At 40.2% G+C, this 25703-nt stretch overlaps 1 protein-coding gene and 1 long non-coding RNA gene across 5 annotated transcripts in view; one reads left to right on the top strand and one right to left on the bottom strand.

Annotated features, from left to right (window-relative positions):
- Positions 1 to 4100: 4100 nt before the first annotated feature.
- LOC116780151 lies at positions 4101 to 13561 on the bottom strand. The gene is made up of 2 exons (XR_004354353.1): positions 12320 to 13561; positions 4101 to 7402 (listed from the first exon to the last, which is right to left on the bottom strand). It is a non-coding gene; the product is annotated as an uncharacterized LOC116780151 (long non-coding RNA).
- Positions 13395 to 25703, top strand: part of SPIN1 (spindlin 1) — a 43779-nt gene continuing 31470 nt past the window's right edge. Inside the window, exon 1 of one of the 4 annotated variants that reach the window (XM_032674699.1) lies at positions 13395 to 13530. The gene's annotated coding sequence lies outside the window, so the exon portion shown is untranslated. The other 3 variants (XM_032674695.1, XM_032674697.1, XM_032674696.1) reach the window with 3 other exon arrangements.

Here is a 25703-nt window from a genome sequence, read left to right as displayed (position 1 = left end):
AGGTGAAGAGTGCAAACTTTCAGGATCTTTGTTTTATAGGACTTTTCAACTTTGGTGATGGGTAACGGGGAGACTGTGGTACCCACTTTTTACACTTGCTGAGTAAATTCCCTGCTTAAACTTGTTACACGCTTCCCAACATCTTTTATATTGGATAGTCCTTGTTTTTATGTGAACATCTCATTGTAATGATACTACACACAGAACAACTCTTTTTTTGCATCCCTTTCTGAATCACTTTAAGTAGTAGTCCTGGTTCTCAATTTGGCAAATCCATGTGAATACCCATTTATTCATGGAAATTAATTTGCTAATTACCATGTTTCCAAAGGTGGTGGCTTTATGCACTTCAATTTACATTTGTGATACAGAAAAGTGTATGATTTTTCAATGTAAACATACACAAGAATAGCTTCTCTATTCTACCATGTGGCCTAATTCCTCATAATACTATCCAAGCTGTAAGAAACAGTAACCAGAGGGAGGAGTGAGTGTAGAATAAAACAGCAGAGCCATAGTAGATTTTAATCTATCAACAACATTTTGCCTTAAGCATACAGGCCATTGGCTGCATTGTTTCCCCACACACTTTGCCTTTTCTTTTCACTTATCCAATTTAACCAGCAATACAAACAGCTATAGGTTCAATCAGGCTATTGTTGATAGAAAGCTCTAAGAAGTCACTCCACCATGTAAAACATGAATATATCTTACACTGCAAATATCAACATCAAGGTAATGCAGACACAAAATTTAGTCAGGAAAGACTTTACAAAATAAAACAAAGAAGTTTTATCTGGTTTGTTCTACAGTAAAAACCTCTAAACTGTACTGTCTCTAAACTAATACTGTCAATTTGGTCATTTGAAAACCGAGCTTTTAAATGTCCTACAATACATAATTGTAAAGCTTATGTCCTTTGCTAGCTTTGCTTTTGATAAAAGAGAGGAAAAGACGGAGAGCCACAACTGTCCATCCAAGAACCATTATGGACAATGGTAAGTTACCACTCCTAATAAATAATACAGATCCACGAAATTGGTTGTCTCTTACATGGAAGGCAGATGAGAGGTGGATATAGCATCTTCTGGTCCTGCTCTCAGGCTGACAGACATTTCACAGACAAAACCAGTAATTCTGAATGTTAAGGTATGGAAGAATGTAGTGACAACCACATCTCCAAAGAGGTTATTTTTCTCATTAAAATAAGCATAAACGAGCACCAACTCCACCCACCCCCAGATTTGGAAGAGTAGGAGCACTTTCTAGGCAAGCTGTAAAGCCCATGAGGTTCGACCTGACCCTCCCCCAAACACACACACACATTTGAGTTGGTTCCAACCCAATAATTAACATAATAATCCAGTGGAAAGGCATTGTGTATGAGCACTGTAAATCTGTTTCCAGTGTTCAAACACACAATAGATGCACTTTGCAGGCAATTCTACAGTTCTCATACACTAGTCATCCAGGCTGCAGGAAAATGTAGTTGGCTTCCTCCTGCCCAACTACACAGATTTTGCACTGCAAAATAATCCAGGATACACATAAGGATACTCTCAGATCTGATTCAGCTAGGATATAGTCTGGACCCAGTGAAATGCTTTTAAGGTTTCCCCATTTGGATGTACTCAGTGCCCTTCAAATCTATTCACTCAAGTCTTACTATACTCTTCTCCAGTATCAGACTTGCTTATCTGATGCTTGAAAGCTTTTTATCCATTAACCTTGTGTGTATGTGTGTGGGTATGTGTGTCTATTTGCAAAAAGCATTTATTTTCAAGTTGATACTTTGGAGACATTACAATCCATTCTTACTACTCGCATATATTTTTCCTTTCTGTAAGACAACAGGTATATAATGTAATACTGAACATAATTAAAAAAGTCTTTAAATCAGACAAGTGGTCTCCGTTCCATCCTTTAAATAATGTTTCATTCCTTTCTTCGATCCCACGCTCACTACCGAGATGCATTAATTAAACAATTAAAAATATTAAACGCTATACAAATACAAAACTCAGTGTCAATTTAGTGGTTGTTTTCTGCTCCTTTCAATCTAGAGACATGTGGTCAATTCACATTTCTTTCACTGAATCTTAACCCAAAGAGAAGTGCCAGAAAAATCTAAACCTTCCTGCACTAATGGGAACAAGTATCTAATAAAAATCTGAAATTATTCAGGCCTGTGTGAGAATTGTCTAACTTGATGTATTTACTAAAATTTGTTTATCACAGAATTATGATGATTTTGAAGTCAAGGACTTAGGCAGAATATAATTCCTTACATGTAACTGTTAAAAATAACAGGTTCTGGATGACATTCACAAGCAATTGCAAAGTCTTAGTAGTTTAGATATTGTGTCTTCAATAAGCTTGTGCAATGACTCTGAAATTATACATTACCAGTAACAAGATAATTAGTTACTTTAACATAAGCAAATTAACTGCAGTAGCACTGTATCTTTAAAAATGCCTGTATAATTGACTGTATTAGTTCCTATTTTCCTCTGTATCTCATGCTCCTCGATCAGTTGAAGTGAACTCAAGCCCTCAGTTTTACTTAGCTCAGAGCAGAAGAATGAAACTGGTTCCCACACTCATGATAAAAGAGGTGGTACAGAAGGGAAGATTTAGCTTTTCCCATCAACTAATGTGGTTGCTTATAGTTCGATGTCAACTCCTGCTTGCTCCTAGAGCCTGCTGGTGTGAACACTGTCCTAGAAGGATGCAGAAGAAAGGAACAGTTGTCTAAAGTTACATCTTGTTTGTATTTATGTGAGGAGTCCAGTTTAATCCTCTGAAATATTTCTGGATAAGATATTTAGTACACATTAGCTAATTACAGTATAGATAACAGCTTTCGTGTCTTTTTATAATTCTTTTTTTTTAACATTAGCACTGCTTTGAGTTTACTAAAAACTGTAGGTGACATTCCCCTGATATCTCTTGATTCAGAGGAAAATAATGCTTCTGTCTCATGCACTTGTATGAGCAGCTCTCAAAAGTTGTTTGAGAGAGTTCAGAATTGCTCTACAGAGAAGGACGCTCAGCCCTGACACAGGATGAAGACATTAAATAACTAGGATTTTCTTAATAGGATAGTATGGAAATTCTTAACTGCACCATAGAGAAAAATTATGTTGGGAGGGACCTCTGAAGGTCACATAGACCAATTAACTGCTCAAAGCAGAGTTAACTTCAGAGTTAAGATGGGCTTGCTCAGGGACTTGTCCAGGTTTGAAAATCTCTGAAGATGGAAATTCCACAGTCTCTGGGTAGCTCATTCCAGGGTCTGATCCCTTTATGAGGAACAAGCTGTTGTTTACATTGAGCCAGAATTTTCACTGCTGCCTCCTGTCCTTTTGCTGTGCACCTCTGAGAAATGTTTGGATGGTAAAAACTATAGCCCACCCATTCACATTGAAGAAAACTGCTTAGAAGCACAAATTTAGATATCACATAATTAAAACAAAGCATATACAGATGGCAAAAAAATACTATCCTTGTGAAGGAAAAGAATAGGTGCCCTGTAATTCATGTTGAATTTACCTCACCTGCCAAAAGTGACTCTCTGTAATATAGTTGTTCCCCCATATTTTGCATTTCCGTTATGAACAGCTAAAATAAATTTTCAAGAAGCTGGTTACACTGGAATACACTGGCATAAATAATTGGAAAACTCATTGCAGGCCTTATCTAGATAGATAGGTATCTTGCAGCTAGATTATGGGATCTACCTCTATCTCTGAGCAAGCGAGACACTTTTAACACAACATTCCTTTTGCGCTCATTCAGCACCCCATTTTTAACACCGCTGTTGGTTAGACAAATTTTATTAATAATCACTCTAGAACATGCATTTCATGTTTCAACTGCACTTCTCACTACAATTCAGACTTAATGGAGGAGCCATATGGGAGCTGTGTTCCAGCCAAGTGAAGTAACAGTCATCCTCATAAGAGGCCTTAATTTATTTATTTGTAGTCTCATTTCTTCTTATGTTCTTTCATTTTTCAATACTCCCTTTGCTACACAGATCTCTGTATAGAAAATAATATTGCAGTACTGGCAGCAAAGCTCAAAATGAAGAACAGGTGTTTTTATTTTAAAATAAAATTGATTTCACCCACACTGTCAATATCCACATACTCAGAAGCACCAAGAAGTGTGTGTCCAAGAGGTCTGTCATCTGTCAAGCACCAGGTGCCACTTAGTGTGCTGCCGAGTGTCTTTGCAGCACTCAGATTTCGTTGACAGTGCAAAGGACAAGGCATGTAGACTATCAATCCTCAGCATTTCTCCTAGGTCCATTTTTAGGTGACTGCTGAAATGCTAGCTTTGGTTGTACTGGTTTTACCTCTTAGAAGATTATAATCACCCTGTCCCACCTCTCTTACTCACTGGGATTTACCAACTGTCCTTTGACTCACAATCTGGGTGTCCTGCAATGATGGACACAGATTTCATGGGATCTTGATGATCTTCTAAGAAAGGGGTCATCAGCACATTCCATGTCTCCACCTCCTCTGCTGCTGTTTCTTGTTTGTCCTGGTACTTTCACAAGCAGACACTCCCATCAATACCAACCTACATCTTCCTGTTACATTTCTCTGTGTCTAGCTAAACAAAGAGTCATTTGTCAGGACTTAGCAGCAGCGATGCAGTTGCTGGCCCCAAACTGCTCCAGTATGTGCTCCAGTATGCATGAATGCCTGCTCATGTGCATGTACCCTGCAGCAGTCCTGACACCATTCACAACCAGCTGCTGTGCAGACACTGTGTGTGAGATGGTGAGAAGGTGAGCACAACACGCTAAGACAGAGGCAGCAATAGCTTCAGCCCCCCAGCTGACAAACTACAGCTGCAATCTAAATCCCTGGCTGGCATTCCCTCTTCCCACACAGGATGCACACGAAGGTTACTATTTGGAAAATCCATGTTCCTTGTCTCCTCTGATTCACAAGTTGTCTACAAAGAAAGAAAGATTTATTTTCTACCTGCATGACCAAAAATCGTACCTTTGGATTCTCTGCAAACATAGGTGAAAAAACTTCAGGAATCACCTTACTCAATTGTGCTACAGTACAAAACAACAATCTCTTAAAACCCAAGGTGTTTGGATACTATCCTGTTGCAAAGACTGATGATTTCTGCGAGCAGTTAAGACTTCCTTGCATGGTAAGCTTTTTTTTCTGGGGGTTAATTCTAAACATCTCCTAATAGCAGGAACTTATACATTATTTTGCTTTCTTAATGGAAGTAAATCCACTCTAGATCAAAAATTAATAGGAAACATTTACCTCAGTATTTTTCAAACAGTCTTCTTTCTGCAATGTCTTTGCTGATAGGCTGGTTGGCTTATTTTAGATTCACTTGGTTCATTAAAAAGTCAAGACAGAACGGTTTGAGTTGACTTTCCTATATTTGTCAATACTGATTTAATTTCCATGGGGTATTATTTATTTTTTTATTATTATTCCCAATTATCATATGATTATATAATTTTTTATCAATGTAGAAGAGAGTTAAATTGAAACTTTCACCAAAAAAAAAAAGTGAAATCCTAACTCTGCTCAGACAGGAATATGTTTTCCACAGTGAAACATTTGAATGAAGATTGTTTGAGTTTGTTTAAAATATGATAGATTGCTTTATAGCCATCTGTATTGTAGGACCTGCAGGGTACAGAAAACAGTATAAAAGAGTAAACTAATGAACTCCATATCATGAGATGTGTTCCCAGATTACAAATTCATATGTTGGATCTGAAACAGCACAGTGAAGTCTTGTCAGTCATTGCTCAGTACATTCCAAAAATACGTTTGTGGAAGATTGAGAGAAAATACATTTTAGAACCATCCACTTACCTGTGACATGTTCACGTTAATTTTGATTTTAAAAGTATACAGTACATGGAAACATTCAAGATGTTTAAAAGGCACAGGTAAGCCACAGAAAAGAATGAAGGAAACTGTCCTGAAATTATAATGACCACTAAACACTATCACTTGGAGGTTGAGGTGATCATTAACTACCTGCTTTATGTAATTGAACCTAAATGCTATGTATGTTTCCTTTCCGAGTTAAGAAGGAAAGAAAAGATTTAACATGTAGGTACTGAGAATCTCTGTAAGTTAATGAGCTCTCTTAAATCTTACCAAGATTTACAATACATTCTTTATTCTGCATATTAACTGTATACTAGAAATATATGTTGTCTAACTGCTTTGTGTTGGCTCCAGACTATGGAAGAGTGCTCAGGCTGACTGCTCCAAAAATGTTAATAAACATAAACAGACTGAAAACAATTATTTTTAGACTGCAGACTATAGAATTTCATTACATGAATTAGTCTAGTTAAGTCTGGCACATGGGAAAGCCTTAAGAATCTTCATCTAGGCACATATGTCCACAAGAATGTTCAGTCACAGTAACACTAACAGGTATTCATGTACGAATTTCTATTATTGCATAATAGAAAGTAACAGAAAGTTGAGGGATAAATCAAACCAGATTAAAATCTTTTGAGAAATCAAACAAATAGCACATGTCAAGGTAAGAACACTTGCTCTAAATTTAACTGAATTGTACAAACCATCATTAAAAAACTAGGCAAAAAAACGTGCTCTGCACTAAGAGTGTGGCAAATATTAGCAAGGGACAGAGTAAAAGTGAGTGCCAGTAGTGAACATTTGCAGTGAAATTTTAGATTATGCATATAGAGAGAAACATACTACAAAAAATTTCTTCACTAAAATGGTAGTTAAGCACTGGAACAACCTGCCCCCAGAAGTGGTGGAATCACTATGGTTGGATTCATCTAAGAGATGCAGAGATGTGACACAGAGGGACATGGTTTAATGGTGGACTTGGCCATGCTGGGTTAAATGGTTAGACTTCATGATCTTAAAGGTCTTTTCCAACCAAAACAATTTTATAATTATACATCAAAATCCAGTATTTTTTTAAAATTCAGTTAGGGATTTTTAGTCCCCTTGTGTGAATGTTTGCTCCCAGTTTTGGTTTTGAAGGTAATTTTTTTTGTAAATCTCCCCAGAAAGACATCGAGGCACACAGGACAGTTATTTTGTGAAAATACTACTACTTGCAAATGGATGACTCCATCCTTCGTTGACTGGTTCAATGCTGATGAGCAGTGTTTGCTCAGTGCAGCATCACATTGTTTCCATGAAGACATATGATGGATGCAATGGAGTGCATCACGTTCTGCTGGGTGCATATATACAATTCTTATATTTGATGGCTCGGCTGTGGAAGGTAATTCATTGAAATAGTTGTGAAGATCTGTGGGTAAGTCTTCTGTCCACTCTTCTGATGCAATTTGGTTCCATTTGTTATATGGTCTCCAGGAGGCCCAACTGTGATGAGTCTCACAGGCCTGTGCAGAAATGAAGTTCCTGCTTTCAATATATTTAATGAATTCTTATGGAATTTTCAAAGCAGAGTGGTATAAAACAACTGTATGAGTTATCACTTCACATTGTATTCTATATAGTTGGCCTTTTTGTAGTTTTTCTTGCCGTGCTAGAAGCGCTGAGCCTCTCAAACTACATTTGCCTCTTGTTAATCCTATTTTGTAAATAACTTTTCAGGTTCTGTTGCAAATGCAGTGGGTGTAAAGTAATTGAGGCTTTTATGCAAGCATATTTTTTTAGATGGTTGCTGGTTTTATGAAGGAACTACTAACGTCTAAGTTTAAATGCACCTCCTAGTCCACAGGTTGCTATTTCTGCTCATGTTCATCATCCTACCAGAAGCTTAGTGGATAAATATCACTATAAAAACAGCCTAATTTGTATCCTTAGACCATCACAGTTGAGACCACTAAAATACCATAAATCATTCTGCCTAGTGTTGTACAGACTCCAGTACCAGCACAGAACAGAAAAAGGCCTAATTTCCTTTTTACACAACCCATGCAAAAGAACCAGCAAATGCATGTGACCTGGAAGTGACATGACTGTAATTAAAAAAAAAAAAAAAAAAAAAGTAATGGAGATATTAGATGAAAAGTGAACAAACAAATGAAAATAATAAATACAAACTACAAGTTATGCAAATACTGTGGAAAACTGAAACAGAATGAGGCATTATGCTCATAATGTAACTTGAAAATAGCTTGTAAGATTTGCTAATTAAACCAACACTACTGGGAGAAAAATCACACAAGATTATCTACATAGTATTTTCCATCTTGTATAGAAATACACTTGCCTTTCTTAAAACTAGATCACTACTTCATATTTTTTCCTCTCCTCTCCTCTCACTACTAAGTCTTTGAAAAAACAGTCTTCCTATCTTATTTGAAAGCTATTAACAAGTTAGGATGACATGCCTCTTTTTCCAAGATTTGTCACAGTGGTTTTTTTTTCCTTCCTGCTGTGTACTTTTTTACATTATTCTTTGGTTTCCCTAGAAAGTTTTAAAGCACATTACAGAGACAGTACATGTGTCTCAAATACTTCTGTACCTCCTTTAAAACAAAAATTCTCAGGATGGAAATGATGGTCATGTATTTGCAAAATAAGTTGTTCATCATTATGTGTTTCAAAGTCCACATAAAGGAAATAATGAAGAAAAGGTATATTTTGGAGCATGTATCTTCCTTGTTGGTCATACAGATTTCCTCTACCTATATGGATACTATAAAGGGGAAAATGCTATACTTTGTCCAGCAAAAGGCTGAGAACTACTGCTTTTGTGTATGTGTGTGTGAAAGTGGGAAGATACAGGAGTGAGAGAAGAAGGGTTTAAATTTCTGCAATAGTAGTACAATCCATTTGGCATTTTCTCTTGCTCTGACCAAAGCAAGTATTTGAAGAAGGGTCTCATCTCACATGACAGAAATTTTTATCTGTTTCAAAAGAATATTGGGTTAGTATCTGTGACTCTTCTCTCATTTATTAGACTCACATTATTATTAGGTCCATTTATTAGACCCTTTCCTTTCAGTAGTGTATCATTCCTTTACACATTGTAATAGATCATTCATTTATTAAAAGGGTTGTAACTACACTGATACAAAGCAAGACTTTTATTAATAGAATTGAGACTAAGCTGTGAAAAAGAATTAATTTTGCCACAAAGACTTCCCCATCAAACCTCCAAAACCTCAGTTAGTTTTTGCATTTTGCCCAAAACGAAGATTTAGTTTATTTTAAACATTTTTTCATTTACTTTTTACATATGTTTCAATTCTAAGCAAATTCGTTGTAAGCCAGGTCCGATAAATTAAATACACTGATCAGAATTCACCCTCTCTGTTAGCAGAGGGTAGACACCTCTGACAGATCTTGAGTCTCATTTCAGTAGTAGTTGGAGAATCCCTTTAAAGCTGAGTTTCATTCACTACTTTCTGATGTATGCAAAGATTAATTTTAAAAAAGGTAAGTTTTAATGTAGATCACCAGTATTTGATGCTTACTGCTGTTTTACTTAAATTGTTAAAAGACAGGTGTTTAGTATCTGTAGACAGGACATTACATAAGTGCAACTATGGCATTCAGTAAACCTGCTAGAAGGCGGCCTCTGTTTCCCTTAATTTTAAATAACTTTTGCATCAGCTTTATAAAAACTTTCTTGGAATAGAAAAATTTACCAGGGCACCACTTAAAGTTACCCTTTAATAAAGAAATTAAGTTCCCTTGCTTAGTATCTTAAAGAAATTTAAACAACAGGCTGGCTGATCCCAGCATTTAAAGATGTTGATTGAAAGTCAGGCCTGGAGGCAAGATGTCATTCCTCCTTCAAATTCACATCAAGCAAAGATTTTCCCACTTGGGTTAAGAGGCTTCTGATTCTACCATCAAGTCAACAGAGCACTGTTTCTTCAGTACTTAAGGCTGATTCTTCTTAGCCTAGGAAAAGAATGTTGTTAGAAAAGAAATTTTTTCTGGAACTGGAGGGAACCTGGTTCCTACCCAAAACATTCCAACTGCCTTCAAAGCTTGTGGGGGATTTCAGCCATACTACTCCCAGGGAAACTGCAGCACTTAAAGCATTTCAAAATTCTAAGAAGTCTTTGTACATCACTTTTTAAAAACAAAACAAAACAAAACAAAACGCTGATTAAGTTAGAAGACAGTTTGCAGGATATTATTAATTAAGTTGCATTCTGAGTTCACAATATGATTGTCTCCAATCTAATTTTTCATGACTCTTAAGGTACAGGAATCCAAATAAAGAATGTTTTGTGGGTTGTCATGCATTAAAGTTTCTTGTCTTATGTTGTTGTATTAAAAAAAGTCACATTATGTCATGCCAAGCTCTAATGGAATGATTTCCAGCCTAACGGAACCTGAAAGCTAGGAGCACCAATGACAGTTCAGCACGTCCATCAGGACTGTGTCAAGAACTTGTAACCTGTGCTTTTTTCAGCAGGGATTTTTGAAATGTTCCTCAACTCTCTTTTTTTGTTTCCCTGCTCCATAGATGACAAAAAAGGCCACAGTTTTAAAGGAATCCTTTTGAAGGAACTACTCATCCTCAATTCCAAGAAATACTGCCATCTCTCTCCCATAAAGAAGAAAATTCAGGACAAAATGTAGTATTTGGTTTTGCTTTTGTCAGCATCTGAGGGCCTCTGTTGCTTACAAACACTTTGCCATGTCATATGAAATGCTAATTAGATGTCAGAGAGCTGCACACTCTGGGGTTTCTCTGTACAGACATGACCACCTCCACCTCCTCAGATAACCTGGACGGACATCAGGAACCAAGGTCTTGCTCTGGCAATCCACAGATTCACACAGTCTGGCTGTGGCAGGAGGTCAGATCCAACGCTGCAAGGGTTACAGAGTTTGTTGTGCACTGCCACGCCTACAGACAGTCAGGCAGGCGCTCTTGGCAATTCAGAAGAAAGAACTCATGGCCTTGATGGGCAGCTAATTTCAAATGCTTCTCAATCAAGTGATCAGTCTCCTATGCCTGGGAGATCATAGCACCTCTGATGGGCATGCAATGGGAATTCATGATTATGCCTTTCTCCTTCCAGGCATGAAAATGCTCTCTCCTTCTGTGGACAATTGCCCGTATCCACAGAGAACTTGGAAGAGTGGGTAGCTCTTGAAAGCATGGATAGCATCCGAGGATCCTTCTACGAGTGTTTTCCAAGGTAATGGCTCTCCCATTGTTCGTAAGAGAAGAAAACAACTACGACCACCCAGACACAGCCCAGGATTACCAGTTTCCCAGTTACAGTTTCTCTTTTAAATTCCTCCTCCCGAACCCCAGCCCCCAACACAATGACACTACAATGTCAGCAGCGTGTGCAGGGTGTGTGCAGGACTGAATGCAGCCCTCGCTCCTAGGACGGCAGGTATCTCTCCAGAAATTAGTCTTTGTTGATTTCACATTTGGTCTGATGACTTCAGGATCAACAGGACAACGCCCGGCTGCAATCAAACAGTATTTAATTCAAGAAGCAGCCACATCCCGTTTTTTTTATGTGGCCCATAAACAGAGAGACAACCCTGTGGTACAGCTGGAAGGCTTGTGAGTCGGGGTGGTAACAGCAGAGGCCAGCAGTGCACACACTGTGATCTGGCTCCCGGGATACTTAGACGCATCTAAACTCAAGAAGTGTATCTGGAATTGGTTCTTATATGTGATGGACTGAACGGAAGCTTCAGACAAAGTTTATCAGAGAGACCTTCCCATTGACACAGAGGGGTCATAAAAGGCTCCTTTGCTTTCTAAACTCCTCAGAGATGAGTCTAGGTGTGGCTGGATCCAATCCTAGTCCCAGACTTAGTCAACAACTTAGGTCTAAAAAAAAATTGCACAGGTGTAATTGAACCTTTATATGACTTTATCCTGCAGAATTAAATACAACCCTGAAAATCAAATACATTTATGTGAGGTAAATAATTTATTTTAATTTATGATAATGATTAAAAGACTTTATTAGACTAAAAGACTATTCAGAATTGCAACTACTAGTATAGTGCACTATTTGTTAAATTAATAATTTCAAAGCTAGCTTAATAATTATTACACAGAGATTGATGCTACTCACTATAACATGCCACACTAGAAGGTGAGGGTAACTGAAGTTCTTGTTAATAGGCCCCTTGAGGCGGATTAGAGTGAGTGGATATTGAACAATCAGTGTTTACAAATATATATAGATAATTAGGGTTTAGTTTAGAACGACTTGATTGCGATGGAAAGCATGTATGTAGCCATTTTGATTATTATTATTTTCAATATAGCAGTATTTAAGCATTAAAATAACACCTTAGAAAACGTATAAGGAAAAGAAGGAAAGAGAAGGAAAGGATAAGAGTAGATCCACCTGTGAATGCAGCACTGAGCCTTGATTGTTGCAATTTAGATGTCCACTGATCAAAGTGGTGGTCACAGTCTTGATCCCTCAGGTGTGAGGGAAGCCCATGGAACAAAAAGTTCAACGGGTTAATATTCAGAATCACAGAATCAGCCAGGTTGGAAAGGACCTCTGAGATCATCAAGTCCAACTCCCCACAATATGTAAGAAGCTTGCTACTTCTCTCCTAGGTGTTTTGGCATTTAACACTAATGGTTCTGAAGATGACCATTATCTGTGGTTTGTCAGTTGCTGAACAGATCTTGACTACTTGCAGGTTTTCCATAAACTGCCCCCTCAGGTACTGTCTCTCAGCTTACTGGGAGCACTGCAGGACAGCCCGTGATTTGTGAAGTGATCCCCCACCTCCTTTTTTCTGTTTCCCTAATGCATAGGTGAGAACATGTCTTTAAAGGAACCCTTTACATTTTGAAGGAACTACTCTTTTCTCCATCCCAGTGGTGTTGCCTCTCTTGAAATGAGAAGACGATTTCATGCAACATGCTATCCTTCGCTTGTATTGTTTACAAAACACTCTGCCTGCTCAGGTGAAATGCTTGTCGGCCTTCTGGCACCCACACTACACTCCTGGGCTCCTTCTTCAGCACCAAGCCTGTCTGGGTTCAGGAGCATTTGGACAATGAGGCAAAAGAGGCAGCTCTGAGGCACACGGGGCATCGCCGAGAGCTGGACTCGATGATCCTCGTGCTGTACATAGCTCAGGAAGGAATAACGGAGAGCGGAACCTGGAGGGTTCCTGTAACAGCCTCTGTAACGAGTCAAACCAGTCCAGTCCAGTTTGTTCAGAGATTACATAACCAGAGCTAAACCCAGCCCCGCACGGGAGGATCGCGGTGCGGGGTCGGCCGAAGTTCAGAGGCTCAGCAACCACCTGGGGTCCACAAAGGATCCCCCAAAAGACCCTCTCAGATGAACTGCGCAGTCTCCAGTGACTTCACGAGTGCATCACCTTGAGCCCGGCACGGACGCCGGGCGGAGTCATCCCACCGTGGGCCGGGAGCTGCGAAAAAGCAGCGCCCGCTCCTTCGTGCTACACTGGCCCTAAGGCGTTTTGTTCCCGATTGGCGGTGACACTCGTGGGTCCCTTTAACTCGGGATATTCCGTGACTCCGCGACTCTGTGCAAACACCACCAGCGGCCCCCCCGAGCGCCGTTCCGAGGTGCGGACGGCAGCCCCCCGCAGCCCCGGCCCCGCCGGCTCTCAGGCGGCGGCGGGCACGGCCCCAGCGGGCCCAGCGCGGGCGGGGCCGCTCGGCGCTCGCCGCAGTCGGGGCGGCGCAGTGCGCCTGCGCGGCGGCGGCGGGGGGGGAGGGGGGGGCCGCGCGGGGGCGGAGGGTGACGGCGAGATGCGGGCGGCTCACTATTTGGCAGGAAGGTGAGGAGGCCTCTATCCTGGCGTCGGAGCTCGCGTAGGGAGAGGGGGATCCAAATGTGGCAGAGGCGAGCAGGAGGCAGCGGCGGCGGAGGGGGACGAGCGAGGCGAGGGGAGCGGCCGCGCGCGCCGCCGCTGCCGCCGCCGAGGAGCTGAGCGGCCCCCAGCCGGGCAGGGGCCGAGCGGCAGCGCCCGCACCCCCCGGGCGCCCGCCCCGCCGGCAGGTGAGCGAGCGGGGCGAGGGAGGGGACGGGGGGAGCGCAGCCCGTCGCGCCGCCCTTGGCCTGGCCCGGCCCAGTACCGGGCAGAGCCGGAGGGAGTCGCTGTGGGGGGACCGGCGCTCCCAGCCCGGCCGCGCCTCGCCTCTCCTCTCCCGGGGCTCACATCGTTCATCCCCCGCCCTCCCCGCCCGGAAGCCGCGGGCGGCATCGGGGCCGCGGGGGCCCCGGTCTGGCATTGCCGTCTGTGCCCTCCCTTCCCCCGCTAGCGCCCCGGCTGCCTGGCAACCCCCCGCCTTTCTGGGCTCCGGGGCTCTGCCGCCCTCCCCCGGCACGGCTCCGCGTCGCATTCACCCCGAGGGGAGCGCTGCCCTCCCCCTTTCCCCGCTGCGGAGCTATTGTGTGCGGGCCGGGGCTGGGGCCCGCCAGGGGCTGCCGGCGGATAAGCGGCCCCCGGGGGAGGTGGAGGCGGGAACGCGGGACGAGGGGCCGTGAGGGCGGCGGGGGAGCGGAGCCGCGGGAGGGTGTGCGCGCCCCGCTCGCCCTGCGCTGCTGCCATCCTTTGTCTGCCGTGCCGCTTTCCCCTCCTCCCTCGCTCCTTTCCTCCCTCCCTCCCTTCCTTTTCCCTCCCCGCGTTCCCGTCTCTCTCTCTCCCAGGCTCCAAACGCTGCTGCAGCTGCAGGTTTGTAAATACTGGACCAACACTCACACGCACACACACACACAACATGGCTGACGCTCGCCCTGCTCCTCCAGCAGGGTCTCCGCCTTCTCCCTCAGTCTCCGCCGCTTAGCCGCTCCTCCGTGCAGGCTTTTGTTTCTTCCCCCCTCCCCCCTCATCGCACATCCAAAAAAAAAAAAAAAAAAAAGGAGGAAAAACAATTCACCCTCCTTATTTGCGCGCATGGCGGGATTTCAAGGGTAAGGATCCTCGCTTTGGAAGCTTTCTCCTTTCGTTTTGCCGTTTACAGCAGAATGAAGCCTAAAATCAGCGGTGATTTGGGAAGCTGGCAAGGCCTGGGGCGAGGGAGGAAGGGAGGGAAGGAAGGGGGGAACTGGGTGAGCCCTGCTGAGAGAGGCTCGATTGGAATGTGCGTATCTTTTTCTCGTTTTGGGTGGGGGGAGGTTGATGCACCGGAGTGCTGGCAGAGATGAAATACTGTGTTACACTTGCAGAATGATCTAGGGCCGTTTCTTTCATTTCAGGACATAGTTCGCTATAAGGGATCAACTCGGCACAGTCACATTAAAAAGACCTGAACTAGTTATGTCAGAATAGGCATTGTGTAGGTAAAACCCGTAGCATAGGCTTTTTGGATTTCTTTGCTTTCCCTATACGTCCTTGTCAGTATCTTGAACAGCTTGCAAATTATGGGATACAAAACTGGAATTAACACTTGCCAGGTCTTTGTGTTGCTAGTTTTCTGTCATAGATTAATTTGCCCGAATTAATTTGCACGAACCGAAGCATTTCCTTTATGCTAAAAGGAGCAGGCCTGCTTTTCGGTCTGGGTTTTTTGTTTGTTTGTTTTTTTCTTTTTCCTTTTTTTTTTTTTTTGGTTGTTAAAAAGGCATGGCATCCTGAACTTAAGTGAGCTCCCAAACTATAACAAGACACTGTGCTGTTGACCTCTCTACTAGTGCAAGGCAAATGCTCCTTTCAGTACCCCCCACCTCAGTTATTCAGAGCACCCCCTTCTGGTTTTGATAAATCTGGTTTGGTTGGTTTTTGTTTTTGTTTTTTTACTTCTTGTGACGTGAAACCAAAACAACATTTGAAGGTAGTTTGAGCATATCTAAAGTGATCTACCATTAAACAGTTTTATTTCTAGATTGGAACCTAAGGGTGAATGCTAGAGGTGAAAAGACAGTGATGCTTTATATTGCTTTCTAGACATGTTACTGTAATTCATAGTAAACGTTCCACTTTTCAAAGATTATATTTAAAGACATGGTCTTTGTTGAATCGTATACACATGGATAGCCATGGCTGAAAGTGGTAAATGTCCTAACGAACTATGTCGTCTTTGTCTGCTTTGCTTTAGAAACTTCTAGTGCAGAAGCACTGATATGACATAGTCACACAGCTTTTACTGAGATAGAAATGAATACTGCAATATAGGAATTAAATATAATATATTAATACTTCTTTCCGCTGCTTTTTCCATCCCCATTAACAAACATTGATTAACCAGAGATGAGGAGGAAATAATACGTAGAGAGTTTAAAACAACGTAAAACTTAAGAGGTGTCATCCAAGTTACAGGATCCTTTTGGAATGTGTATCTACGTCATGGGCCCTGAGCCAACTGTGCTACTCTTAGATGGAAAAGTCCGAGCAGAAGTCTGTAACCTCGGTAGATTCCTGTAACAGTCTGTTATGGGGTTTTTTTTTTCTTTTTACATTTTGCAGCCTGGAGGCAGTATTGGTAAAGCCACCAGTAGAGCTTACCACTTGTAGTTAATTAGCCATTCATTATGATAGCCACTACGTTTTGAAATTATTGCTCTCTTACTGAAAATGTGAAATGTAGTGAGGTATTCAGCTCCTCCCTCACTATAGGCCTTTGCATACTTAAACCAGTTCTTAGGCCGAAGAGCAAAATAAACGAAATAAAAATAGGCCATCCGCAACACATCTGTTTAAATAATTGATCACTTAAAAGCAGTCATGTTTAACTCTTGTATGTTGTAGTTTTTTTGCTATAACTGAATTTTATTCTGTAAAATTTGGCTCTACTTCATTAGCTTCTGTAGCATCTTTAGCTTGCCAGTGCATCCTTCTCTGTGACACCTAGGAGATCTTTCTTTCTGTCTTGTTTATGTTGATTTAGTCAAAAATCAATATTGTGGGCCCATGAGGAGCACATATGGTTGAAGAACTTGCCAAATCTTTGTGCCTAAGTGAAGACACTCCAGTGTTTTTGCCATTGTGAGTAATGCTAGGCTATGTTTAACCAAATTAAAAAACCTGATACTAGTAAAATCTTCTTTTCAAAAACTGTTTATTGGCAAATGGGACTGAGGAAAAAGAAGACTGCAAGAAAAGCAGTTGCAGGGATCAGCTTGCTGGAAGAAGTTAGAAATCAACTAATCTCTTTAAAGAAGGCGTGCTTTTCAAAGCATCTTCTATCAAGTATATCATGACTCAGTCTGGTTCTAAATATTTACAAAATTATCATTTAAAAGATACAGTCCTTAAGGTAATAAACACTTGTAATTGATCTTACTCTTCAGTACTTTCTTTGTATTTTTTCCAGGTATTCCATTGACTTCTTACCCTGTATCTTTCCTTGCTGTCTATTGCCAGGCTGCACTCTTTGACATTTTCAGAGCTGTAAACATCTAGCTGACGCAAGAGCTGTTTTAGAGTGTTTTAATGTAATGCATAATTTGCTTAACGTTTGACAAATGAAAGATTTTTAGTAGGATTCTATTTACTGAAGCAAAACACTGGTTTTAAATTTTTTTCTGAGAATGAAGCCTGTTGCTGTAAACTTCTTGTGCTTCCATTTTGGTTTTGCTTATCTCCTTTCCTTTCTTTCCCCAGATAATAGAAATATCAAACTTGACATCTTGATGGTGTGGCATGAGAATATGTTTTTGTTGGTGCCTAAAACTGATTCAACAAAGAGGTTTAAAAACCATTTTCGGAAGCTGTTCATTGAAGCTGAACCAAAAGAGAGAAAGTTATTTCCTGTTGTATGCTTAGATAGCTTGTTTCTCATGACGAGTGTGAGAAGATTTTTTTCTTTTGCTGTTGTTCTTGTTTTCCTTCTCTTACCACATTCAGAGTTCGGTCATTTTGTGATCTGAAGGCGAATGCTGATCTTTCTTCACATGAGTTTTTGTAATGAGTACTTCCTGTATATCAGAATGTCCCACTTGCTGTCCAGGTGCTGTCTGGATGTCAACATCCCACATGCCTTAAAAGAATGGGGAATGTAGCTTCTCTTGTATAAATGTGTGGACTGCTTCCACCCATATCTCTAAGACATGAAAACCTATTGAGATCCTTGAAACAGTGCAGGTAACTTATGTGTATTTATCTATGAACAGCTGACTGTAGAGGCAAAGGGGCCTCGTCACTGATCCATGTCAAACAGTGGTGAAAGAATTTAATTGGAACTAACTGCTTTCAATATGTGGTGGTTGCAATTAACTTTCTGTTGCAGTGTAACATGTGAGTTTGCTGATGTCATACAGAATTCAGGAGGTGAATGGATTTGACTATCAGGTTGTGGAGTCTGGTTCTGCAAATCCAGGTTGCATTTTTCTGTTTCTTTCCTGTAGTGTATGTTGTGAAACTGCTGTAAATCTATGCTGTATGAGGTCTTGAATGACTGACTGACTTGGAGACTTCACTATTGTAAAGGTTCCACAAAATGCTGAAATGTATAGAAATAGCTGTGATTATCTGTAGTGACTACTAGTCCTAACTATTACCTAACCATATTTAAGTGTTGCAGTTATTGCAAGATGGTTGGGATGTTTTGAAATATTTTCTGATTATTTTTTTGAGATCTGCTTGCAGAATAAGTGTTACTGTAATCACTTGCAAGTAGGTTTTTATAGTCTTTTTGGTAAGACTATAGAGCTTATAAACCCCACAAAACTAATTTAGTATTAGTTTCATTTGCAAAATTCTTTCCTAGTGTGTGGAACCAAGGCAGCTTAAGTTCAGTGCATTATCTTGTGATTTCGTTTGAGATTTTTAAATAAGGAAATTTCCGGCATTCGGATATAATGTTTTGTGAGCTGAGTTGCATAGGAGAAGGCATGTTCTAGAATAGTTCCCCGGTGACAATTCTGCAAAGTTTTATTGATAAACTTTTCAAAATGCCTTGACAAATGTGTTGTTTGCTGAAATTCGGTGTAGTGCCTAGGCTTCTTCTGGTAGGCAAAGGTTAAGTACTTAGCATGGACAGTATCCCGTCTGTTCTTCTACATGTCTGTGACTTACTTCTGGTCTTCACTGTGCACTGTAAAAGTGTCTGCAGATTAGACTACCTTTATTAAATTTTTTAGGAATGATAAAAAATAATAAAAATAATACTTCAAATGTGTAGTTTGTGTAACTCAACTATATAATTATAGTTGGAAGAGAGTTAGCTATGTCTGATTCTGGACAATTGCTTTCCTGTCCTGTCTCATAACCATGTATGTTTTAGACAATGGTCTGAACATCACAGTGAAAACACAATGGGGGCAAACATGTTAGAGATCAAATTACTTCTTTCTCAAAACTTTAGTTGCAGAGAGCTTTGTTAAATGGATGTAATGACTTTTTTCTGCACTAATCCCCCTCAGAAATTCTTTGTTTTAATGGTGAAAGATGACCCACAAACTCTTTAATGGTTGTTTTGCTGTCCAGGGAACTGCAGATGAAATGTTGTGATGATGAGATTTTGTGAGGTGTGATAGGCCAAAACCTCTGACAAGAATATGTTCAAAAGTAGCTTAATGGTAGATTCTGCCTTTCATGCGACTTCATAGGAATCTCACTCTAAGTGCTTTTAGGGTTAAGGAATATGCAGATTTTTGATATTATTGGAAACCACAGATTGTTGGATGCTCTTATGGCTGACCTCTGGGCCATCTCTCTCTACTACTGAAGGGAGGAGTGAATAAGCATAGAAATCTCTTTTTAGTCCCTGGACTGCGGGCATAGATCTCAGGTAAAGTACATCTCTGTCTTCTGCACCTCCATTTTGTCAGTAAAGCATGCTTATATTAGGTGCCAGGCACAAGATGAGAGGGCAAATAGACTTTCCTGCCTGTTCAAGTTGGGGGGGATATTTCACTCCTGCCTTCATTTACACCTGTATGTACACACCAGTGGCTTGTATGGAGATAGATGAGACAGATTAATGTTGCTTCATGTGTGGCTGTGACTGTATTAACAGCCATAACAGTGGATGGAAAGTGCTGTAATCTTGGTGGCTAACTGGGGTGAAATAGGCATTGCATTACAGGTAGTTTTAGGCTGGAGGCTTGTAGAACGTAGTTTGCATGGATTCGTTTGAGGCAGGTTTTTTTCTTTTATTTCCTCTTATGTGTAATTTAATTGAAGCAGGAAAAGTGATGGTGTGAATAAATATCTCACTTTTCAGTCATACTTAGGCCTCTAACCACATTTCTAGAGGACTTTATATTTGGGTGGGTACAAGAAGCAGACATCAGCATATAAGGCAGAGGCATGGTTGTTCTTGTGTGTGCTCTGCTTATCTGTGGGACAGGCTTCTCAAAGGCCTCACCTGCTTTTATGGGGAAGGATATCCTGCCTTCTGTGATCCTGTTTGCTGGAAGGTACCACATTTTTTCCCTTTGCAACTTTCCATTTCTCCCCTGTTGTGCTGCTCAGTTAAATAGACTCAACCTTGTTTGGAGCACCACTGGACAACTTAGTCCTCTCTGCAAATAAGTATGTGCATTTCTGAAAGGGAAAAGGGGTATGGGTTTTTTGGGAGGATTGTTGGTGTTATTACCAATGCCTAGGCTGATGCAGAATCTCAGGAAATACAGTTAAATATTTGTTGGTGAATCTAGTTCAGGTGAAATACAAAGCTTTCTGGAGAGAAAATAAGATTACGAAGCCAAAAAAAAAAAGACTATCTCTACCTGTTGCTGCAAGTTCTAGCTCTGAAGTCCTATCATGATCTGTTTACTTACTCATTTCATTTCCACTTGTGCTGCATGCACAGTGGAGTAATTCCAAAGCAGTGTTTTTGAATAGAGCTTATGACCAGAGTTGAAGAAAGGAAAACATACTTACTGTGGATCAAGCGAGGCATAATAGAAAACAAGTTATTCAGAGGTGGTCCTTACTCTGAAAGCTGTTCTGACTTCCTTCTTGCCATCATTTTTGTCACCTTTCTGCAACTACAGAACAAGAGGAATACAGTGTTTTAAGGCAGCTATTTCTGAGCAAAAGTTTTCATGAACGCATACAGATGTTGTGTTAAAGTCCATTTTTTCACAGTAAATAACTTCTCAGAGCAACTTGAAGAAATTCGTCATTCTCATTAGTTTAATGAGTATGCAGAACCATACTAGTTTCAGAATTAATATTTTGTATGGTTTTCTTCTGTGCTTTTTAAAAAACACCAGCGATGTGATGATTGGTCTGTTCTGATGTCTCCACTGCTTTTAGGGAGAGCCACTGGTTTCAGAGCTTATTTTTTTCCTCTCACTATTTTCTTTCTCATCCCCAACACACACACACGCTTTAAGCAGGACATATTGTGTGTTCCACCAAAACTCTGAAAGACCTGTACACAAGCAAAGAAAATACCATGTAATGTCACAATGCTGGTTGTTCTCGTCTTATAGAAAAATGTATGATTGGCAGTTTAATAAGTTATGGTTGTTCTTGCTGGTGATTTCAGTGTTGACTGCAGTATCTAAATTAATAATAGTGCAAATATCTGATGTAATTTCTCTACAGCTATATGGTTCTTTTAAAGAAACAGTTTTCGGTTTGAAGTAGTATTCTTTCACTGACCCTCCGTATTTATAAAAACCAGTGTAGTTAGCAGTAGCTAGAGCACATAATACAGTGCTGAAGTTTGTTTTCAGTGCCTCGGTGTTGCTGCAGATTACAACTTTAACATCTATTGCAGCTATTCACCATTTAAAGGTGATAATCTCTTTAGGTTGAGATTTGTATAACATTGTAGACATTGAGTGAATATTCTGCAGTTGATCTGGAAAAACTGAGTTTGCATTATTAGCTGGTAGCCATGTCAAGAGACCTGCCATTCTTAACAGCAGGTGTTTTCACTTTAGTGATTTGTGTTTCCAGTGTAAACAGTTATGTGAATGCATTTGAGAGCTGATTTAATAATAAGCTGAAATGGTTGAAGGTGAAGGAAATGGTTAAGACAAACTCAGTTTGTAACTGGCTGCTCAACTTTTTCAAACTGCAGATTAAAGGCAAAAGATGACTTTCCCTGAATCCTTTTTGCAGTTTTGTTGGGGTTTTTTCCTCTGTTTGTTGCAAAGACAGGATGAAAAATAGTAGTGATTTGAATTGTCTAATGCTGTCATAAGCTTTTTTTAAAACCAGGTGTGTAGTTAGAAATTTCTCTGCTTTGAGTATGAACTTAGTATTTATCAGTGTGATCATGCTTCAGTTTGCCAGAATGGTATTGTTTGCTCCTTCATTGCAGTAATTCCTAGCAGAGTTGTCTGTTTTGTTGTGATTAGAGGAGGCCTTAGCTTACCAATAATTTCACTCTAATTCCTCCTCCCAGCTGATTTAAGAAATAAGAGAACTACATTTTTATCAGAGTATAGTCAGTCAGTGTTTGTGTACAGTGGAGACCCAAGTTAATATCTCTGATTCATTAAACACTGTTATGATTGTACTTACTGTGGTGTTGATTATGGGAAAGTACATGTGTCTCAAATCCATGAAAAAATTGACTCATAGTACATCTTGTCATAGTTTTTGTGGTGTATAGAGCTTATGTGGGTAACTGCATTTTCTAACCTGGTCCCTTTTAAGTATTTTGTGGCCCTGCCTTTTGTTTTTGTTTTGTTTTTTTTTTTTAACTGAATTGCTACTTATTTGTCAATAGCCTTATTGGTTACTTATTTTGGGGTTCATAACAATTAAATTTTGACTTTCTAATCAGTGGTGTGAATAATCAATACCTTATCCTAAGAAGAATTTTGAATGCTTACATGTTTGTTTGCTTTTAAAACTTGCAGGTGGTTGCTGGGGCACAAGTTTTAAGTATGGATACATTAATTACTTGGCTTACTTTCACACACACTTGGTGTGTTCTGGCCCTCTAATCCAAATTGGTGGACTGCCACAGCTTATCTTCAAGACAAATGGTGATTATGTCAAGAGCTGCAGAAATTGGACATAACTGGCAAGAATAATAGTATATCATCAAAATTCTTGATCTTGCAAAACCATCTGATGTCACAAATTCTTAAGTTTGGCTTAGGAAAATATTTTTATTAGGCCCTGTTTCAGTGTAGCATTGCAGTGGCATCTTGGCAGTGTACTCAGTACTACTGGATTGTTGAGAACTGGTTGTTGTACACTTCAAATGACACTTAGAAAGATCAGCCAGCCTCCAAAAGAAAAGTAAACCCAAGAGTTTGATTTGCTGTGATCAGTGAACCTAACAGACTTAGCTAAGTGCAATAACTTACCACTCCATTACCTTCTAACAGCAGGGTTAGGTATGTTTGCCCTAGGCTTGCTCTTCCAGAATGTTTTAGTGATCCTTTTGTCTTTGGAACACTGCTTCTTTGACTAACACAATAGAAATTAAACCTAGCCTTCAAAGAAAGGCTGACCTAAGTATGCACAATGAGTAGACACTTAAACAGACAACAGGGAAATGCTGGACTTTTTCAAATACACATTTCCCTCTCTAGTTTCCAGAGACTTGACTTTGTAAATGTTAGCAAACCAAACTGAGTAAACTTGCTTAAAGTTCTTATAAATTATTTGGGTCAACTCCATCTGTAAGAGCATGAGTAAGAAAAAATTACATTATAAGACTTGCATTTACCACAGTGATAGAAAGCATAGTAATTGTACAGTAGTAAGGTGCTGCTGTCATGTCCTGGACAGCTATTATTTTTGTGCATATATTTTTTTGTGTTCAGGGGGAGATAGCTACTTATCAGTAAGGAAAGTTGCAGTATTATGGGGTGATTTGGATTGGAAGGGATCTTGAAGATGATCTAGTTTCAACCCCTCAGCCATGGGCAGGGACACCTAACACTCAATGAAGTTGTTCAAAGCCTCATCCAGCCTGACCTTGAACACTTCCAGGGATGGGGTATCCTCAACTTCTCTGGGCAGTCTGTTCCAGTGCCTCACCACCTTCAGAGTAGAGAATTTTCTGCCAATATCTAATCTAAACGTACCCTCTTTCCCTTGGAAGCCATTTCCCCTTGTCCTGTCACTTCACACCGTGGTGAAAAGTCCTTCTGCAGCCTTGTAGGTCCCCTTTGGGCACTGGAAGGCTGCTGTAATGTTATCCCAAAGCCTTCTCTTTTCCAGGCTGAACAACCCCAGTTCTTCCCTACCTGGCCTTGTAGGAGAGGTGTTCAGTCCTCTGAGGATCTGCTGAGAGGCTCACCTGGTCTATATTTGCCATGATGCAAAAGCATGTGACTTCAGGCAATTGCAGCAGCCTGTGACAACTTGTTACCATGGTGTCTGTGCAGGTTCTTGCCTTGTGTTGAAGTGCAAGGTAATTTGCAGGAGACTGAACAATTACGAGTGGGTTAAAATTTACCTTTGGATAAAGTGATGCAAGGAAGGTTATCATGACTTTGAGTAAGTCATCTCTTCTTCAGATTTTTATAAAAGTCTTGTCTTGTAAGATTTATTTAAACGTGGAGTGCCATATAAGTATTAAATGATCAGTCAGTAAGTTAGAACATACACAAGGTTAAGTATTTTTGCATTGCCTGTTATGGGGATGCTTTAAAAAAAATCGTTGTACTTTAGAGTGGTGGTATAGTATGTATAAGGTTACAAGAAGAATTGTTGCAGTATAGTGAAAAGAAATTAAATATTTGTTACTAAGTATATAATAACTGATTTTTAAGGTGTTCAGATAAATTCCTGTAGCTGTTCATGATGATTCCATAGTAGAAGGGCAAAATAATACTGAAATTGAACCCTGTCTTCTGTTAGTACAGGCAAATCATTCATTAGTAAAAGAGATTGTGCATATCTGTGCTGTTTGAGAGAAGAGTAGACTAGAGCTCTAAAACGAGTCTTTAAAAATGCACTATATGTGTCTTCATTGTTTTAATACTAAGATGTGCATAATATTGCAATAGTGGGCAAATTTATTTTCTTCTTTTCAAAATTAGTTTTGCTCTACCAAAGAGTGACTTAAGGGTATGTGTGTAGATAAAGTGTTAGCCGTTAGAAAGAAAATCGACTAGAAACTTTTTTGTTTAAAAACCGCTACATAGATTAATGTGGAACTTAAAATTTGATGTTGACAAGCACATTGGTTTTGGTGTTTTTGTTTGTTTTTTTTTATTTAATGAAGCTGTTGTAAGCTCATTTAGCACATGTCAGTTCTCTTAGACATTTTCTGGCCCTTTTTCTTCCTCTGAAGAATTCCAGGATAATATAGAGCAGCATATAATTAAATATAATGAAGGAAGTTTTGGTCAGATGTTCCCAAACTGTTTCCAGTTGATTCAAAGACCCAAATAATGGGAGAAGCCTTGATCTGTGAACTGTTGAGCTGGATCAGCAGAGATGATCGTCTCTTGCAGGTGCAAGTGTCTGTTCAGCAAGGGAAGATTGATTAAAACCTCTGGACAGAGGTGGACTAATTCCCACACAGCAATACTGGACTGAATGTTCCATTAGTTTCACTAGAGAAACTTCTTGCTGCCTTTTATATGGAAAACAAAGGATGAAAAATAGACAAAGCATGATTAAAGTGCACCTTATGATGAAAGTGAAGTCATCCACTTTGTCCTTCTTTGTCCATCTTTTTAGCCTGCCTCTGGTTTGCTTATTCGGTAGCAGAATGGGGGTCAGTTCTGTGAGTCTGCACTTCCAGTGTTACTGCAAGGATTGCTCAGTGTATCATGGACATGCAGGTGTTAGAGATGCTATACCAGTTCCTGAGTTCAGAGAGCTGTAATAATTTGATGGTTATATTCAACACAAAACTAAGTACAATTGTGTTTGTGTTGTTTTCAGTCTAGTGACTTCTACTCATGGTAGTTAAATAAG

This window comes from Chiroxiphia lanceolata, chromosome Z, assembly GCF_009829145.1.
Source record: "Chiroxiphia lanceolata isolate bChiLan1 chromosome Z, bChiLan1.pri, whole genome shotgun sequence".
In the NCBI taxonomy this organism is placed as follows: domain Eukaryota; kingdom Metazoa; phylum Chordata; class Aves; order Passeriformes; family Pipridae; genus Chiroxiphia; species Chiroxiphia lanceolata.
Note: the sequence above shows the minus strand (reverse complement) of the source record. Positions and strands in the feature narration are given on the sequence as shown.